Below are 19,134 nucleotides of genomic sequence, written 5' to 3' on the forward strand. Positions count from 1 at the left end.
GAATGGTGTCACTTTTGGGTATTTTCTACCATATAGATCCCTCAAAGTAACTTCAAATGTGATGTGGTCCCTAAAAAAATTATGTTGTAAAAATGATAAACTGTTTAAAACTGTTTAACTTTTAACCCTTATAACGTCCTAACAAAAAAAAGTTTGGTTCCAAAATTGTGCTGATGTAAATGTTGGAAATGTTATTGATTAAGCATTTTATGTGACATATCTCTGTGATTTTAGGGCATGAAAATTCAAAGTTGGAAAAATGCTAAATTTTCGCCAAATTTCCAATAAATTGTACTACTATCATGAAGTACAATATGTCACGAATAAAACAATCTCAGAATCACCGAGATCCATGGAAGCGTTCCAGTGTTATTACCTCATAAAGGGACAGTGGTCAGAATTGTAAAATTTGTACCGGTCTTTAACGTGCAAACCACCCTCGGGGTAAAGGGGTTAAAGGGGTTATTCAACCAACATTTATTACTTATCAACATGATAGAGAAAAAAAGTACAATCTGTGGGGGTCAACTGATCACAGCCCTGCGGAACACAAGGATGTCAGCAGTCTTGTGGATCCTGTGTAATTGCAGCTGCAGTAAGCAACCATGCCCACAATTTCATATACTGTCTTTGGGAGTAGATATCATGGATGTGCTCTACAGCTTCCTTTTACCCAAGGAAATGAATAGAAGGAATCAGTCACATGCGTTACTGATCTATTTATTTATGAATTTTAAACCCCCATTCTCAGCATTGGTAGGGTCTCAAAGGTTGGACTACCTCTGATCACAATTTGTCACATATCCTGTGCAAAGAATATATGATAAATATGATAAATGCCCCTGGGATGAACTATTTCAGTTAAATTACATTATTCTAATGGGCAGGATCGGACTGGGGTGTCTGGGGCCCACCAGGGGAATGGACTCTAGGGGCCCACCCTACAGTTATATGCAAATATCTCTCAGTCGTTATCCCCATTATAGTGGAGCATCGGCTGTAAAACACAGGCGGCTCCTGCACATCTACTGTGCGCCCCCATAACCGGGATGTATAATTACAGTAACTTACATTAATGGGGTTCTTTGGTTAAAACAAGTTATCACTGGTCCATGGGCTCCACAGGATAGGTGATCACTTAGATCCGACCATTAGAAACTGCACTGATTGGAAGAATGAGGAAGTTTTATCCCTGATAGGACACTTATCCCCATTTTAAAATGGAGTGGCAGGTGTGATATCTGACCAAAGCTCCATTCATTCTCTTTGGGGCTTCTATAAAAAAAATAAGTGCAGCCACTGAGGGAATGAATGGATCAGTGATCAAGTCAGACATGCCACTCCAGTCTAATGGGGATAAAAGCTCCACATTCTGCCAATTGGGTCCAAGTAGTTAAACCCTCACCAATAAATATGTTATCACTTGTCCTGTGGATAGGTGATTATTCTTTATTCCACAGGAAGCCCCCTGTAAGTGCATCTCTGCTGCTGTGTACAAAGTATTTAATCTCTAATGGAAATAAAGAATCTTCTCATAATATCAGAGAGAACAAATGACCACCATACACAACACAGTCCCCTATACCAAGACCAATACTACCACATACAGGGAAGAAATACCACCACACCATGACCAGACCACATAGTGACCGAATAATACTACATACAAGGGACAATTTCGCCACACCATTACAAGACCACATAGTGACCAAGTAATAATACATCACAGGGACAAATACCACCATACCATGAACAGATCACATAGTGACTGAATAATACCACATACAAGAGACAAATACCACTACACAATGACCAGACCACATATTACCATATTACCACCACAGTAACCGAATAATATAACATAGTACCAGCATATAGGGACCAAATAATACCACATACAAGGAGAAATACTGCCACACCGTGACCAGACCACAAATTACCACCACATAGTGACCGAATACTACAATTCTGATTATGAATACAAACCACAATACTAACAACACTGTAATTACCAGCAGTGACATTATACACAGGAACTCTGTACACAGTGTACAGTATATAGTGTAAGTGTACGAGTAACACACTGACTCACCGGTGACGTTTGTAGTTGAAGTCTTTCATCTTCATCCAGTGCAGACTGCCATTACTTATTCCAGCAAGAACTCGTCTCTGCAGAAAATAATAGTTATCTATAGATGATCGCTTCCAGAGCACATTCCCCACTATTTTCTCCGACTTCTACACTATGTCAGATGAAGAAAAAAAAGACATAGTGCCGCCTGGCAAAGTAGCAGGACCCCCTTTTGTTCTCCCCATGACAGTAACCTGAAAAGTAAAGTACAGCAGTAATAATGTCCCCTGATTGGCCCCTACAGTAATTATGTCCCCACTTGCCACCATAAACCAATTATGTATATTCCTCATCCTGACCTCTATACAGTAATTATGTCACACCTTTATTTAATGTCCCCATCCTGGACCCCATTGTCCACTTTAATAAGGTCCCTATCCAGTAATAATGTCCTCATCCTGGGCCCGTGTCCACTTTAATAACGTCCCATTCCTAGGCCCCTATGTCCGCCTTTATGGCCACTACCTAGCCCAATCACAGAGGGGGGGATTCTTCTCACCTTCTTGCGCTTCCTGGCATCCTCTTTTGGCTTCATATTCACCGTGGTTGTTTAAAATGACTGCCGAATGGAGCTGTGACAGGGCGCTCTACTCTGTGACAGGCCGCGTGCTGATGTCACATACCAGTAACATTGAAAGGCTGCCGGCATATCAAAAGTTGCAGGAGTCATTTAACAAAACTGCTATGTGACATCGACGAATGGCCTGTCACAGAGCAGAGCGCCCTGTCACAGCTGCAGTCGGCATTCATCTTGATGTGCGTTGTCACCAGGGTCAGCTGCAGGTTTTCGTGGGCTTTGGGCGACAGCGTGTCAATGGGGTCCTTTAACACATGCCACGATTCCTGATGCACAGATAAAAAAATACAGATGTAATACAATATATGGGCACATCGTCTTCCATACAGTATTATAAGCAACTATATAGTCTGCCATACAGTATTATGGGCAACCACATAGTCCACCATACAATATTATGGGCACCACATAGTCCGCCATACAGTATTATGGGCAACCATATTGTCCACCATACAGTATTATGAGCACCCACATAGTCCGCCATACAGTATTATGGGCACCTCATAGTCCGCCATACAGTATTATGGGCACCTCATAGTCCACCATACAGTATTATGGGCAACCACATTGTCCGCCATACAGTATTATGGGCAACCACATAGTCCACCATACAGTGTTAAGGGCATCTCATAGTCCACCATAGAGTATTATGGGCCCCATATAATGCTCCTCTATACAGTATTATGGGGCACCTGCTCCTTCATACAGTATTATGGGCCTTCTGCTCCTCCATGCAGCACATTATGGCCTCCCCTGTTCCTCCATGCAGCACATTATGGCCTTCACTGCTCCTCCATGCAGCACATTATGGCCTCCCCTGCTCCTCCATGCAGCACATTATGGCCTCCCCTGCTCCTTCATGCAGCACATTATGGCCCCCCTGCTCCTCCATGCAGCACATTATGGCCTCCCCTGCTCCTCCATGCAGCACATTATGGCCCCCCTGCTCCTCCATGCAGCACATTATGGCCTCCCCTGCTCCTCCATGCAGCATACTATCACCTCCCCTGCTCTTCCATGCAGCACATTGTGGGCCCCCGGCCCCCCCTGCTCCTCCATGCAGCATACTATAGCCTCCCCTGCTCCTCCATGCAGCACATTATGGCCCCCCTGCTCCTCCATGCAGCACATTATGGCCTCCTCTGCTCCTCCATGCAGCACATTATGGCCTCCCCTGCTCCTCCATGCAGCAAATTATGGCCTCCCCTGCTCCTCCATGCAGCACATTATGGCCCCCCTGCTCCTCCATGCTGCACATTATGGCCTCCCCTGCTCCTCCATGCAGCACATTATGGCCTCCCATGCTCCTCCATGCAGCATACTATCACCTCCCCTGCTCTTCCATGCAGCACATTGTGGGCCCCCGGCCCCCCCTGCTCCTCCATGCAGCATACTATGGCCTCCCCTGCTCCTCCATGCAGCACATTATGGCCTCCCCTACTCTTCCATACAGCATACTATGGCCCCCCTGCTCCACCATGCAGCACATTATGGGCCCCCGGCCCCCCCTGCTCCTCCATGTAGCACATTATGGGCCCCCTGGCCCCCCTGCTCCTCCATGCAGCATACTATGGCCCCCCTTCATCTCTATGCAGCACATTATGGGCCCCCGGGCCCCCCTGCTCCTCCATTGAGCATACTATGGCCCCCCTGCAGCATGCTATGGCCCCCCTGCAGCATGCTATGGCCCCCCCTGCTCCACCATGCAGCATAGTATGGGCCCCCTGTAGCATAGTATGGGCCCCCCTGCAGCATAGTATGGGCCCCCCTGCAGCATAGTATGGGCCCCCCTGCAGCATAGTATGGGCCCCCTGCAGCATACTATGGGCCCCCCTGCAGCATACTATGGGCCCCCCTGCAGCATACTATGGGGCCCCCCTGCAGCATACTATGGGGCCCCCCTGCAGCATACTATGGGCCCCCCTGCAGCACATTATGGGCCCCCAGCCCTCCCTGTTCCTCCATGCAGCATACTATGGCCTTACCCCCTGCAGCATACTATGGGCCCCCCTGCAGCATACTATGGCCCCCCCTGCTCCTCCATGCAGCATACTTTGCCCCCCTGCAGCATACTATGGGCCACCCTGCAGCCTACTATATGCCCCCCTGCATCATACTATGGGCCCCCCCTGCTCCTCCATGCAGCACATTATGGGCCCTCAGCCCCCCTGCTCCACCATGCAGCATACTATGGCCTTCACCCCTGCAGCATACTATGGCCCCCCCATGCAGCATACTATGTTCCCCCCTGCTCCTCCCTGCAGCTCATTATGGGGCCCATGTAATGCTGCATACATGAAGAAAAAAAAAATCAAGTACTCACCTCTCCCGTTGCCACCGCAGGTCCTGTACACTCAGTGTCTCTCCCGACTCTGCAGCGCTCAGGACAGAGAGGCTGAGTGCGCAATGATGACATCATAGCTCCCTCTGCAGTGAGACGTCACAGAGTCAGAGGGCACTGAAGACACTGCAGCTGCCTGAACGAGGAGAGGTGAGTATTAGAGGGGGGCCCTGATGCCAGAGCTGGCACCGGGCTCCCCCGACTCACAGATGAACCCCATGCTGTCTGTCCCACTCCCCGTTCGCCAAGGGCCCCCAGCGCCTACCTGGGTTCATCGGGTGGTGGTGCCGCCGGCCCTGGTCCTAGCGATGGGTCGGAACAGCGTCCATGCACCCGCGCGCGCCTCTGCCTCTTTCCGTTTTAAAGGGCCCGCGTCCTTAAATTTTTTTTTCGTCTTCCTCCTCTCTGGGGCCCAGAGGCCTACCGGGCATTTCACCGGTATCCCAGTGGGCCAGTCCGACCCTGCTAATGGGATCAATATTTATTATTACTAGGCTAAAAATGTTGTACCTGCATTCTAAATTGGATATAATAAAGGCATAAAAAGATTGTGGTGAGAGTGCTACAGAATTTTTTCTTTCCATTGTGGATAAAAAGGTGACTCTAGTTATGTAGACTGTTAAAATGTGTCCCTTGTGTACTGATCTAATTGGCTGGAAATACAGGAGTTAAACTGAACCTGTCAATCCATTGCCCAAGTCTAGATGACAGTAATCGACGTCTGGCTGAATGATTGATATATTATTCTTTGAAACACCCCAGCATTTCAGAGAAAATATTTGCCATGATTCTCTTGTCGGGTGTCTCGGGACCAGGGGCTCCTTCCCTGTCCCTAACGCTAGGGGCGCCCTAGCTTGCCCTGTTCCCCGGATTACTTCTGATGGTGAACAAGCCGGGGCCATGTGCCTTTACTTAGCTCCTGAATCTGCCCTCAGTCTGTACCCTTCCCTCACCCAGGGAAGAGGGGAGTAGTAGTGTACCGTAATGCACCAATCAGACTAACAAAGTAATACAAACGGGGATAAAGGAAAATCCCAATCATACAAATATACTCAAACAAACAGCAAAGGTAAACACCAGGGAATGGAGGATGGGGTAATACCAAAGTAGGAGAAGGAAGGGAATTGGCACACAACCAAAGCCTAGCAACAGACTCAGGTGAAAGCACCAAACACCTTCTCAAACAACAACAAACCATCATCTCTTAACCATGAAGCATGAAGCCAGCTCTGGCAATGAGTGTTTGCCAGGGCCCAGAATATACAGGAGAGGGGAGTGGCTAACAGTGAACAGCAGAGAACCTTAATGCAGGAAAGATTCCAAGAGCTCTCAACTGAGCAGATTAATGATGGCACTGCTAAAAGAAATCTGCTCCATTTAATTTTAAGGTGAAGTGCTTCTAAACAGTGCAGGAGTAGGAGAAATCAGATGCTGTGGTGTTCTTGCTCCTCTCTGTCATGCTACGCCCCTGACAGTATCCCCCTTCTACGAGAGACTTCCAGAACCTCAGATCCGGATTTATCAGGGTGTGCCACATAAAAAGACTGGATTAACCAGGCCACATTGATGTTGGATGCTGGTCCCTGCATCCTCTCTTCAGGATCGTATACCTTCCAGAGTACTAGATACTGAAGCAACAAATGAACTAAGTGAGAATCAACAATCTTAGCTATTTGAAATTCCAAATTTCCATCCACAATGACCGGAGATGGTGGTAGTGATGATAGTACAGAGGGTGCAACATATTTCTTGAGTAGAGGTCAATGAAACACATTATGAATCCTAAAGGTAGGCGGCAAGGCAAGGTGGAATGCTATGGGATTGACGACAGTCACAATATAATAAGGACCGATAATCCTGGGACCCAGTTTCCAAGAGGGAACCTTCAACTTAATGTTCCATGAGGACAACCACACCAAGTCACCAACACACAGGTCCTGACCCACCAAACATCTTCGATCAACCACACTCTTATATTTGGACCCCATCTTCCTAAAATTATCAAGAACCCCTTAGCACACAGACATATTTGATGATGAAAAACATTCTTCAGGTATTCCTGAAGAATGATTCCTATTAAATGAGCTGAATTGAAGATGAAACCCGTATGCCTTGAAGAACAGGGACTTACCAGTAGACTCAACTATTATTTACCGAAAATTCACCTTGAAGAAAGTAGGCAATCTAATCATCCTGATTTGCAGATAAAAAAAATCTAAGGGCCCCGTCACACATAGTGTTCTCACTAGCGAGATCACTGCTGAGTCACTAGTTTTGTGACGCAACAGCGATCTCACCAGCGAGATCGCTGTGTGTGACAGCGATCGGCCCCCCTGCCTGTATCGCTGATCGTTGATGGGAAGCCCTGGACATTTTTGGGGTCACTTGTCTCCCGCTGGTCAGCACGCATCGCGTGTGACAGGCGGGAGACCAGCGACCGGCGAGCAGGAGCTGGTAACTAAGGTATACATCGCGTTTCTAAGGGGGCGCGCTGTGCCTAGAAACCTGATGTGTACCTTAGTAAGTAGCGCGCTGTTGCAGGGAGCTGGTAACCAAGGTACACATCGGGTTTCTAAGTAATGCACGCCCCTTAGAAACCCGATGTGTACCTTAGTTACCAGCTCCCTGCATCAGCGCGCTGGTAACTAAAGTACACAGCGACGCTGCACGCTCGGCATCGCTGGTGAAGCTGTCTGTTTGACAGCTCACCAGCGATCATGTAGCGACTCACCAGCGATCCTGACACATTGATATCGTTGTCGGGATCACTGGTGAGTCGCTATGTGTGACGGGGACCTAAGGCTACTTTCACATTAGCGTTTGGAGGTGCAGCGAACACTCACCGTGAAGCTCCGCCCCCTGCCGCGCCTCCTTCAGTCAGCTTCGCCTATGGGCGCATGCCGCTGTGTCAAATGCAACATGTTGCATTTTGGAGCACTCGCCGCACCGTCAAAAGGACGCATGCGGCGGCAAAAAGCATAACTGTGCACATCCTGCGTACCCAATGCTAAAGGTAGGGTATGCAGGCCGCATGCAGCGGCATGCACCCATGGGCGGAGCTGACCGGAGGAGGTGCAGCAGGGGGCAGAGCTTCACAGCAAGTGTCCACTGCGCCTCCAAACGCTAATGTGAAAGTAGCCTAAGATAAGTCTCAATATTCTGGCTAACACATTCAGTTTGCCCATTAGGCTGCGTTCACACGTCGCGTTTTTTGCATTTTCGCAGCGTTTTTTAACGCGTGATTTTGCCACAAAAACACAAAAAAACAGCATCCCATGCAATCCTATGGGATTCTGCAATGCTGTGCTAATGCTGCGGATTTTCCTGCGGTGGAATCGCATTGTGGAAAAATACGCAGCATGCTCATTATCGCGGCGATAGGATTGCATTGTTCCGCTTACTTCCCGCATGTGGCTGTGCCCACCATACGAAAAGTAAGCAGAACATTTGCGGATGGTACCCACGGTCAGGAGGAGAGGAGACTGTCCTCCAGGCTGTGTGTACCATATCCCTGTAAAAAATAGAATAAAAAATAAAAAATGGTGTTATATTCACCTTCCAGCGTCCCGCGCAGCCTTCCCGGGCCTCAGCGATGCTTCCATTCCCAGTAATGCCTTGCGAGACCTTTGACGTCGCGGTCTCACGATAATGTAGCAGTCCCTATTCCTCATGAGACCACAACATTATCGCAGCGTCATCAAAGGTTTGATGTCTGTCCTACTGTCCCTATGTAGGTCCCGCACCTCTCGCTGAGCAGGATATCTAATCCCTGAGTGTCCCTGGCAATAAGCCCTGCTCCTGGAAGGTCAGGATGAGCGCTAGTTAATCCCATTAACACTAAAGACAGCAAGGATAACTGAAACAAGGGGGACACTTAGGGCACCGTTACACCTAGCGATGCACCAGCGATCCCGACCAGCGATATGACGCGGTTAGGATCGCTAGTGCATCGCTAGGTGGTCGCTAGTGAGCTGCCACACAGGCAGATCTCACTAGCGACATCGCTGGGGACGGGGATCGCTACTTACCTGTCAGACGCGGCGATCCTGCGTCCTCCCGCCCGGCTCCACGCATCGCTTGTCGGCGCCACAGGAAGCCCAGCAGGAAGTGACCGACGAGAAATGATCCAGCAGCTTCTCGCGCGATCAGCAATAACCAGCGGGGGAGCCGGTCGGAGGTAAGTATCATATGCAGCGATATCGCTAGCAATATCGCTGCAACATCACAAAATCGGTGACTTTACAGCGATATTGCTAGCGATATCGAGTGTGTAACGGGGGCTTTAGCTTGAGTAGACTCAGAGAGAAATGCCCACGCCCTCCAAACTCCAAGAGAATGATAGCAGACTGCTATAGCTCCAAGTGCAAATAGGAAATATCACCTGCAACTCCCAACAGGAAATTGGGAGTTATAAACACCCAGGTCTAGGTGAGGCCATTAGCACCGGGGGAGGTGGCCACTAGTCTGCAAAACAAACAACTAAGACCTTCTGCAGACAGATGCAGTACAATGGTCTGCACCCTCTGACATATCCGTGACAGAACCCCCCTTCTACGAATGGCCTCCAGACACTCAAGACCAGGTTTCTCAGGATAAGAGGTGTGGAACAAATGAACCAGCCTGGGGGCATTCACCTCTGATGCAGAAATCCACATCCTTTCCTCTGGGCCATAACCCCACCAATTCACCAAATATTGTAGGGAATGATGTCAGAGGCAAGAATCTACAATCCTTAAAATTTGAAACTCTAGGTTTCCATCAACCATAATTGGGGGAGGCGGTAGGGGTGAGAGCTCAAGAGGTTCCACATATCTCTGGAGCTAAGACCTGTGAAATATGTTGTAGACCTTAAGAGCCTAAAGTAGCTCAAGACGAAACTCTGCTGTACCAATGAATCTATGTCCCAACTTCCAGGAAGGAACCCTCAACCTGAAATTCATGGTATACAACCACACAAAGTCATCCACATTCAGGTCCGGATCTGGCACGCATTTACTGACAGTCATACGTTTATACCTGTCTCTCCTAATGCTGTTTTGAACAGGTAGTGGTGAAACAGGACCACATAGACGGGTATGCGGTACTTTAGAATATGTGCAAACATTGCAGCCAGACACTTGTTCAACCACATCCCGATTCAACCCCGGCCACCAAAAACGACAAGAAAGGAGGTCCACAGTTGCCTTACCACCTGGGTCACCAGCAAGTGCAGAGTTATGAAATGCTCTAATTACTTTGTGGCGCAATTTAGATGGCACAAATAACATCCCCCATCCCCCTGAGCATCCAACACTTTACCCTACAGATCAGTGTACAAGGCCAAGATGCCTACCCCCTTCCACAAAACTGGGTCAGGGTCCTCCAAGTCAGACAAAAATGCCGATAAGGACCCTGTAGATACAGCAGAAGGGGAAACGTTTAGGCAATTACCATGATAGTAATCTCCCCACTTTACAATCTCTCTGGATTGCCAATCCACAGTTGGATTATGCTTCACCAACCAGGGAAAACCCACAACCATTGGAGTGTGGAGACCCTTCAGGACATAGCAAGGGATTATTTCATAATGCGAAGACCCGACCTTTAGTCTTATGTTATGAACAATTTATGTCAGTGTTCTCTGTGTAAGTGGTGCTGAGTCGATGGAGTAAATAGGTAGAGGTTTAGCAAAGTTAGAGCAGACAAAACCATGAGTTCTAGCAAACTCCAGCTCCACTGTCTACAAACACAGACATTTTTTAAGACATGCTCTCTAGTACCACCTCTGCCATCAGGACAAAATGAGAATTGCAGATTGAAGATAAACACACCGTTGATTATCAAACTCAAGGCTCCCAAGGATTAATTTAGTCTCTTTTTGCTTTGGGATTGCAGGACATGCCCCAATAAAATGTACCTTCCTCCCAAAAAAAACTCATACCCTTTTTCTTGCAAATATCGGGGAAAACATGCGACTTGTATGTGCCTCCCAACTCCGCAAGTACAGGTTCACCCCAGGACCTTTCCACCAACATCGGCATCTTGTCCCAGAAAGAGGGTTCAGAAACAAGTGGTCTTACCCACCTGTCCCTCAGGCGATGTCCATCCGAATAGCGAAGGACATGGCAGCCTCCAGTGACACAAGAGTTTCATACACTGCTAATGCGTCCTTTACCCTTTCAGTGAATCCCTGAAGGAATTGGCTTCTGAGAGCCAGGTAATTCCATTTGGTGCCAGTTGACCACCTATGGAATTCAGAGCTATATGACTCTACGGGACGATTTCCTTGCTGAATGTGATGCAGCCTGGTTTCAGCCAAGGAAATACAGTCAGGATCATCATAGATCAAGGCAAAGTCCCTGAAAAACTCTTCCATAGACCGCAGACACATAGAATCCAGTGCTAGAGAAAACGCCCAGGACTGAGATTCCCCCTGCCACAGTGAAATAACAATTCCTACTCATTGCTCCTCATGCCTAGAGGAGTAAGGACGCAGTTTAAAGTACAATTTGCATGCCTCTTTAAACACAAATAACTTGTCCCTACCCCCAGCAAACCTGTCCTGGAGAGCAATATTGGGTTCAAGCTGGACCCGCCTACCTGCAACATCCCCCACAATAGGAGCCTGCAGCCACTGTCGTTGCTGCTGAACCTCAGAATAAATGTCAGTAACCTCCAGTGACAACCTCTGCAGCTGCTTTATCAGCACAGCAACTGGATCCATGGACCCAGCAAAAGGAAAAAATACCACACAGAAAAAACACACCAAAAGAAAACCATGTTTTTTTTTGCTTTTACAAATGTGAACGGTGGGTGATAATGTTACGTGCAGTGTAGGACAGACTAAGAGCAACAAAAATGGACAAGGGAACACTTAGCTTGAGTTGACTCAGAGAGAAACCGTTGACGCTCTCCAAACTCCAAAGGACACTAGCAGACTGCTGCAGCTCCAAGCCTCAACAGAGAAGTGCAAATAGGAAATAACACCTGCTACTCCCAACAGGAAGTTGGGAGTTACAAACACCCACGTCCATGTGTGGCCATTAGCACCAGGGGAGGTGGCCGCTAGTCTTCAAAGCAAACAACTGAGACCTTCTGCAGACAGATGCAGTACAACGCTCAGCACCCTCTGAAACATCCATGACTAGGGATGAGCAAGTATACTCGTTAGGATTCGGTACTCGGCGAGTAATGCGGTACTCTCGGTACTCGAATCCTGGCGAGTATTTCACTACTCGCCTCGCAATATTTATTGTCTCTGAGTATCTGTAAGACCTGCCTGACATGTATCTGATGTGACTTAAGGTCAGGTGAGTAAATTAATATGTCATCAAGATAAATCCACAATTAATCTACATACCAGGTGAATAAAGATGCCATTTACAAAGTGCAGAAAGACGGCGTGTGTATTGAAGGCTGTTTTTCACTCATTCCCCAATTTAATTTGAATAAAATTATATACCACCCTGATATCCAGTTTAGAAAACGAATTTGGTCCTATGATCTGATTAAAGAGGGATAAGGATAAGAGGGAGCTGATACGGATCCCAGACCGTAATCTGATTGTGGTTGCGGAAATCTAGGCAGGGGTGTTACCTGACGTCTTTCTTCTTTACAATGAAAATCCCTAGGGGGCTCTATGTGAGTCCAGATACCTGTTACAGGAGCTAAAGGGCGAAGGCTACAGCAACTCCTAAGATATGGAAAATGGAGTAACTGTCGCAAAGCCTGTTCGTGTTAGCCATCTTTAGAGCTGCCAGGTGACCACAAACAGTGCCCCCATTGCACACATGAGGGAGAGACCTGTCAATATCCTTAAATAGAGATGGGAAAAACCAGACGGGGTGGAGCCGCACTAGTCTCTTCTTCAGTTAGAGTCCCCAGGGTTGTGCTGAGCTGTCAGTACAGTATTTTGAGTGACAGCTCAGCCATCCACTGTGGGGCAGGGGTGTGCTGAGCTGTCAGTATTGTGAGTGTTGACTCAGCCATCCAATCTGAGCCAGGAGCTTACTCAGCTGTCAGTATTGGGAGTCAGTCCAATCACCAATCAGGGCAGGGGTGTGCTGAGATTCTTCCAGGTGTCTCTCATTCTTTGTGATTACCTGGCTCTTTACCTTGCTATTAGTAACTGAGTATTGTCAATCATAGCCTTAGCTCAGTGATGTGTAGCCTTGTTTATGATCTTTTGCTACCCAACCTTGGGCCTTGCCTTTTACCATCCGTTTGCCTAGCACCTTTGTCTTCAATTGCTACCTTTCTGGAAGTCTGATCTTAGACTGTGATGTGAATATGCCTTTGTCTTACCCCTCTGTTTATGACAAACTCTCTTGGTATATGACCCTGGACCTCTTGACTACCCTGTCTCATAACTTGTCTGTGAGTAGTGCCTCAGCATCACATTTGTGACTCAGCTTCACACTCCTAACTATACTTTCTGAGGAGTACCAGAGCATTTCAGAGAAAAATATACTTGGCTGCAATTGATCAGCCAGTCTACAAGTCATGCTGTCTGCGTTTTGATCAGCATGAATCACCTGACATGTTCCCATTAATGTAAGCTAGGCTGCCCTATATTTAAACATAGGCTGGGATCACACTACCATGTGTGATGCGTGAAACTCACACGAGTCTCTCGCACCAATAGAAATACAAGCAGCCGCAGCTCCGGTCCTGAGTGCCGACATCAGTGACGGGTGTTGATGCGAGAGACCTCTGGTTGTCTAAGCAATGCGTCGCCGACCCCCGATCACGTGACAGGGGTCAGCGATGCGCTCACTTCCGGCCCGGTGGCCGGAAGCGCTAGTTAAATGCCCGCTGTCAGCTTTGACAGAGGGATTTAACTAGTTAATAGGAGCGAGCGGATCACGATTCTACTCGCGCCTATTGCGGGCACATGTCAGCTGTTTATAACAGCTAACATGTCGTGGCTCACCGCCAGAGCCCACCATAAAGTGGGGGATACTTACTGATGACGTACTATTCCGTCATCGGTAAGGAAGGGTGCTATGATTACGTCACCGAGGAGGATAGCCGGGAAATAAGCTAGGCAACCAGAACACCAGAAAGGTTGGTAACTTAGCAGATTGCAGACCCCTAAACCTAACAACACAACTAGAATTAGCCGTGGGATGTACCTACGATGCCCTAGACACCTCAGCACAGCCAAAGAGTTAACTAAGCCTAAAGCAAGAAAGAGGAAAGATAAACTGCCCCGGAGAAGAACCCCAAAGGAATAGATAGCCCCCAAACATATATTGCTGATGAGATAAGATGAGGCACAAACTCAGGCAGAAAATAGAGTAAGCAAATGATGGAGCCCAAACTGTCTAGATAGCACAGGATAGGATAGATACTGTCTGCAATCACGCAAAAACCCTAAAAAAATCCAACATGTCTGATATGCAAAAATACTGAAAATACTGAGGCCACACGACCTCTTCCCCACTAGATCAGCATTCTGGTATGAACTGGAAGCAAAACCTAAGATACTGCTATAACGGGATTAGCAATACTGAACAGACTGACATAGGCTGTGGCATATGGAACGGGGTCCAGCACCTGTCCCAGCAGGGAAAAATGCTGAACCAACACAGCAAAGCAGAAAGCAGAGAAAGGCAAAACTGGATCAAATGCAAAAAATTCCAGTAAACAAATAACTTATCTGAACGATGCAGGACCAAGCAGGGGACAAGCGGACTTCAAGATGCACAGGAAGAAAACCAAATCACCAGCAGCAACTGAGGGAAGCTTGTTCACTTCAATCTTCCCAGTCTGTAACACCTGACTTCCACTCATCGTCTTCAGGTGATGGACTTCTGTCAACCTGACCAGCTCCACTATGTGCAGCAACCACCAGAGGGAGCCCAAACTCAGAAGTCAGATCAAGAGTGTTCACAACAGTACCTCCCCTTGAGTAGGGGTCACCAAACCCTCTTCCAAGCCACCAGGCCAATCAGGATGTGCCCAGTGAAAGGCGCAAACCAATCTCTTGGCATGAATGTCAGAAGCAGACACCCAAGAATTATCCCCCTGACCATAGCCTTCCCACTTGACCAAGTATTGGAGTCTCTGTCTAGCCAGACGAGAATCCAATACCTTCTCTACCTCATACTCCAGATTACCCTTAACCAATACAGGATCAGGGGACGCAGCCATGGAAACTACTTGCTCCACAAACCTTTTCAACAAAGATTTATGAAAAACGTTGTGAATCTTAAACGTTCCTGGAAGAGCCAAACGGAAAGAAACGGGATTAAGGATTTCCAAAATCTTATAAGGTTCAATGAACCTTGGCTTGAATTTTGGAGACGCAACTTTCATAGGAATATTTTTTGAGGACAACCAAACCATGTCACCCACTTTAAACCGGGGACCAATGGTCCTATACCGGTTGGCAAACCGTTGGCCTTCTCCTGAGAGTGAGACAACTTATCCACTACTTGATCCCAAATCTGCTGCATTCTCTCTACCACAGAATCCACACCTGGGCAGGCCGAAGCCTCCACCAGCCCTAAAGAAAATCGAGGCTGAAACCCAAAGTTGCAGAAAAAAGGAGACATCAAAGTGGCAGAACTAGCCCTATTATTTAGAGCAAATTCGGCCAAGGGCAAAATTGAGACCCAGTCATCCTGATCAGCAGATATAAAACATCTCAAATAGGTTTCCAAAGTCTGGTTTGTTCTCTCAGTTTGCCCATTGGTCTGAGGGTGAAATGCAGAGGAGAAAGACAACTGAATTCCCAGTTTAGAACAAAAAGCTCTCCAAAACCTGGAAACAAACTGGACTCCTCTGTCAGACACAATTTTCTCAGGAATACCGTCTAAGCGAACCACCTGTTGTAAAAACAAGGGCAACAACTCAGAAGAAGATGGCAACTTTGAGAGTGGTACAAGATGGACCATCTTAGAAAATCTATCACAGATCACCCAGATAACTGTCATTCTCTGAGAGACAGGGAGATCAGAAATAAAATCCATTGAGATATGGGTCCATGGCATCCTGGGCACCAGCAGTGGCATTAACAAACCACTAGAACGAGAACAGTGTTTGAACTGAAAACAAGTCCCACAGGACTCCACAACATTCCTGACATCATGAGATAAGGCAGGCCACCAAAAAGACAGACTCACCAAATCTCTGGTACCAAAAATACCAGAATGACCTGCTAACACGGAGCAATGAATTTCAGACAGTACTCTTCTCCTCCACTAGTCAGGGACATACAATTTCCCCATAGGACATCTTTCAGGTTTGTCTTCCTGAAATTCCTCCAGGGCTAGTCTCAAATCGGGAGAAATGGTGGAAAGAACCACACCCTCATTTATAATGGTAGTAGGCTCGGTCACATCAAGAGAATCCGCAAAGAAACTCCTAGAGAGGGCATCCGCCTTAACATTCTTGGTGCCTGGAAGAAAGGAGACCACAAAATGAAAACGTGTGAAAAACAAGGCCCACCTAGCCTGTCTAGAATTCAATCGCTTGGCTGATTCGAGATAGATCAAGTAGTTGTGGTCGGTGAGGACCACAACTTGATGTCTACCTCCCTCCAACCAATGTCTCCACTCTTCAAATGCCCACTTCATAGCCAACAATTCCCGATTCCCCATATCATAGTTATGTTCGGAGAAAAAGCCCAGTCCTGGGGGTCGCCACGCAACAGGGAGATGACAATTTTAACCTGCTGCACCGAGTTCCCCGAGGAATTAGGTTTCAAGGCAAAAAACAGTTTACAATTATTCTTAAAGTTCAAAAATTTAGACTGATCCCCAGAAAATACTTCTAGAATAGGTATTTTTGGTTCTACAGCTGACGATTGAGCGAGATAGGCAGAAATTCCCCGAACTTCAGCAGCGAGCTGTTCAACACGATCGGACAATTTCTTAGTCTCCATTAAAGAAAAAATCCTCCTATGGCCCCCAGTGAAAAAGAGGAAAAAATATATAAAAAATTCTGACACTTTATTTTTTTTTTTTACAATTTTTTCCTTCTTTAGAGTACCCTAGAATCTACAGTTTAGGCTGGTGATTCTGTTATGATTAGGTCACCGAGGAGGATAGCCTGGAAATAAACTAGGCAACCAGAACACCAGAAAGGTTGGTAAAGTAGCGAATTACAAACCCCTAAACCTAACAACACAACTAGAATTAGCCATGGGACGTACGTGCGATGCCCTAGATGCTTCGGCACAGCCAAAGAGTTAACTAAGCCTAAAGCAAGAAAGAGGAAAGATAAACTGCCCCGGAGCAGAACCCCAAAGGTATAGCTAGCCCCCAATCATATAATGCGGGTGAGATAAGATGAGGCACAAACAGGCAGAAAATAGAGTAAACAAATGATGGGGCCCCAAACTGTTTAGATAGCACAGAATAGGAAAGATACTGTCTGCAATTATGCAAAAACCCTAAAAAATCCAACATGTCTGATATGCAAAAATACTGAGGCCACACCACCTCCCCCACTAGATCAGCATTCTGGTGTAAACTGGAAGCAAAACCAAAGATACTGCTATAACAGGGGATTAGCAATACTGAACAGACTGACATAGGCTGTGGCATATGGAACGGGGTCCAGCACCTGTCCCAGCAGGGAAAAATGCTGAACCCACACAGCAAAGCAGAAAGCAGAGAAAGGCAAAACTGGATCAAATGCAAAAGATTCCAGCAAACAAATAACTTATCTGAATGATGCAGGACCAAGCAGGGGACAAGCGGACTTCAAGATGCACAGGAAGAAAACCAAATCACCAGCAGCAACTGAGGGAAGCTTGTTCACTTAAATCTTCCCAGTCTATAACACCTGACTTCCACTCGTCTTCAGGTGATGGACTTCTGTCAACCCGACCAGCTCCAGTACGTGCAGCAACCACCAGAGGGAGCCCAAACTCAGAAGTCAGATCAAGAGTGTTCACAACAGAAGGAGTTAATTAGAGACACACCTGTGGATGTATTTTAATGCACACCTGAAACACACTGATTCTTTTTGTAGCATCATGGGAAAGTCTAAATAAATCATCCAAGACACCACAAAGAGAATTGTGAACATGCACAAGTCTGGCTCATTCTTGGGTACAATTTCAAGATACCTGAAGTTGCCTTGTTCATCTGTACAAACAATTATACGCAATTGCAAACAAGATGGCGATGTTCAGCCATCATACCACTCAGGAAAGAGACGGGTTCTGTGTCCCAGAGATCAACATGCTTTTGTCCTCCATGTGCATATTAACCCAAGGACAAAAGCAAAAGACCTTGTGAAGATGATGGCAAAAGCTGGTAAGATGGTGTCAATATTTACAGTGAAATGAGAACTGTATCAAAATGGGCTAAAAAGCCTCTCTGCCAGGAAGAAGTCATTACTCCAAAAGAAACATAAAAAAGCCAGATTACTGTTTGCAAATGCAAATGAAACTAAAAGTCAACTTTTTGGGCATAATGGCCATCGCTACATTTGGAGGAAAAAGGGAGAAGCTTAGAAGCCTAAGAACACCATCCCAACTGTGAAACATGGGGGTGGCAGCATTGCTTCAGGGCAACTGGTGCACTTCATAAAATAGATGGCATCATGAGAAAAGTAGATAATGTGGCAATACTGAAGCAACATCTCAAGACAACAGCCAGGAAGTTAAAGCTTGGGTGGAAATTGGCCTTCCAAATGGACATACTGCCAAAATGGTAACATAGTGACTTAAGGATAACAACATCAATGTTTTGGAGTGGCACAAAGCCCTGATCTCAATCCTATTTAAAATGTATGTGCAAAGCTGAAAAAACAGGTGCGAGCAAGGCAACCTACAAACCTGGATCAGTCACATCAGATTTGTCAGGAGGAATGGGCCCAAATTCCGATCAACTATTGTGAGAAGCTTGTGGAAGGATATCTCAAATGTTTGACCCAAGTCATTCAGGTTAAGGGCAATGGTACCAAATACTAATGAAATGTATGTAAACTTTTGACTTTGCAGTAAGTAATAAAAATACCTTAAAGCATTCTCTCTCATTATTCTGGCATTTGGCAATTATTAATAATTATGGTAATCCTAACTGACCTAAAACGGGAAAGGTTTATTCTGATTTCATTTCAGATATTGAGAAAAACATGCATATGTGT

The 19,134-nt window shown here is 46.7% G+C and overlaps 1 protein-coding gene across 1 annotated transcript in view; it reads left to right on the forward strand.

Annotated features, from left to right (window-relative positions):
- The window catches only part of LOC141052558 (transmembrane channel-like protein 2), a 362,090-nt gene that overhangs the window by 317,345 nt on the left and 25,611 nt on the right, over positions 1-19,134 (forward strand). The window lies entirely within an intron of this gene.

The sequence above is a fragment of the Dendrobates tinctorius genome, unplaced genomic scaffold (genome assembly GCF_039654945.1).
Source record: "Dendrobates tinctorius isolate UK_male_01 unplaced genomic scaffold, ASM3965494v1 ptg000162l, whole genome shotgun sequence".
NCBI classification, from domain to species: domain Eukaryota; kingdom Metazoa; phylum Chordata; class Amphibia; order Anura; family Dendrobatidae; genus Dendrobates; species Dendrobates tinctorius.